The following is a 1,774-nucleotide window of genomic DNA, read 5'->3' as shown; positions in this document are numbered from 1 at the left end:
GTCTATATAACTTACTTTAGAGCATATTTTCCTTAATATGCATTGGTAAACATCTACAAGTATAGCCTGATAGGACCAAATGCATTGTTTAACTCAAAATGTGGTACAATTTGGTATTTGATGTAACTTGCATTTAAAAGAGAAGCTTGGGGAAGAGCCAAGGGACCCCAGTTATAACAAGTCATTGTATACTTTTGCACTATAGCTTGGCCTGTAAGTCCATGAGAATGGTCATGCAGGTTCAAAGATAGTGCTTGAATCTCACAGGTTTAAAATGTATAGCCAAATAAACCAGACGAAATTCTATTGATACTTTTATTCAAGTTTATCTCAATTGAGGTTTTGTACAGTCAAGTCAACCACATGCATTGTGACAATGGTCTGCTTCGTCTTGTCAGGATATAGACGGCCACAATGAAATATATTCTTCTCGCTTGCTAGGGCGCTACTACATTTCAGAGCCGCCTTCCACAGCGATCTTTCCTGTTTGGAGAAAAGTAAAGCAAATATTTAAATATTCAACAATTTGAAGGAGTAATATTTCTTGTGTAAATGCTAAGTCAGTTTGAAAGATTGACCTCATGTTTTTTCAGAAGTCTAACGCATGGTTAACATCATTCATTAACAAATCCAAGTCATAGTATAAGCAAACTTAATCTTACCCAATAGCCGCAATCCAAAGCAATCCTTCCTGTTTGGAGAAAAGTAGATCAAATATTTAAACAGTCAACAATTTGAAGGAGTAATATTTCGTGCGTAAATGGTAAGTCAGTTTGAAAGATTAACCTCATGTTTTCAGAAGTCTAACGCATGGTTAACATCATTCATTAACAAATCCAAGTCATGGTATAAGTAAACTTAATCTTACCCAATATAACTTTTTTGTTTGTCTACATTTGGATCCGAGGGGAGAGCCTGGAACCTCTGTAGAACTAGGACATGCTCAGCAGCAGCATCAATCCGCATTCAACAAACAAGGCCAACTAAAAGAAGAAAACAATCGGGGGGAAATGCAGTGTTAAGAAAAAACAATTATTGAAATAGTATTTCGGGTGCAAATGGTTCGTCAGTTTTAAAGATTGACCTCATGTTTTTTCAGAAGTCTAACGCATTGTTAACAATAAAATCATTAATTAATTAAATTCAATTTTATTTATATAGCCCTTAATCACCATTACAGTCTCAAAGGGCTTTAACAGGCCAAATATTTGTGACAAATCTTTGTAACCAATCTTAAACATGGTACAAGCAAACCTTTTCTCTTACCCAATATAAAACTCGTTGTGTATGGATCTTAGTGGCGTGGTGGCTCTGGGCCCTCTGCAGAACTCCGATGAACTCATCAAGACGCATCTTGAACAAACTAGGGAAATAAAAATCAATTAAAGTTACACGCGATAGTGGGTTAAAAAAAGATAGCTCACCAACATCAGGTAAGTGTACTCAATATTACCTGCTCATTCGGTTTGCTCTGTCGGCCTGCTCGTTCACCTCGTGGGCGCCCATGTGGCGGACTTGTAGCCCTGCTGACGCACATGCGTGCTTCTAGTCTATTTAAAACATCCATTCTGTTCAAGATTGACATGGTTTGATCAGGTTATTAGCTCAAAAAAGCAGAAATATAACAGCCAAAACGACCTACGGCTATTGAAAAGCCCACTACATACTCTGTCCATAGTTACTAATAACGCTCTCTAACAACCTCAGAGCTAGACCAGCGTGCTCTCCAAACCTGGAAGAAAATGTCGCCCGGATGCTATTTCTAGTACATCCG

The 1,774-nt window shown here is 37.8% G+C and overlaps 1 long non-coding RNA gene and 1 other non-coding gene across 2 annotated transcripts; both read right to left on the bottom strand.

Moving 5' to 3' along the window:
* Positions 1-118: 118 nt before the first annotated feature.
* LOC115539484 (small nucleolar RNA SNORA50) lies at positions 119-256 on the bottom strand. The gene has a single exon (XR_003975934.1). It is a non-coding gene; the product is annotated as a small nucleolar RNA SNORA50 (small nucleolar RNA).
* Positions 257-301: 45 nt separating this feature from the next.
* LOC115535617 (uncharacterized) lies at positions 302-1,756 on the bottom strand. The gene is made up of 5 exons (XR_003974528.1): positions 1,454-1,756; positions 1,267-1,363; positions 869-983; positions 663-691; positions 302-483 (listed from the first exon to the last, which is right to left on the bottom strand). It is a non-coding gene; the product is annotated as an uncharacterized LOC115535617 (long non-coding RNA).
* Positions 1,757-1,774: the final 18 nt, after the last annotated feature.

Source organism: Gadus morhua, chromosome 2 (genome assembly GCF_902167405.1).
Source record: "Gadus morhua chromosome 2, gadMor3.0, whole genome shotgun sequence".
NCBI lineage: Eukaryota > Metazoa > Chordata > Actinopteri > Gadiformes > Gadidae > Gadus > Gadus morhua.
The sequence above is the reverse complement of the archived record's forward strand: the minus strand, read 5'-3'. Positions and strand labels throughout refer to the sequence as shown.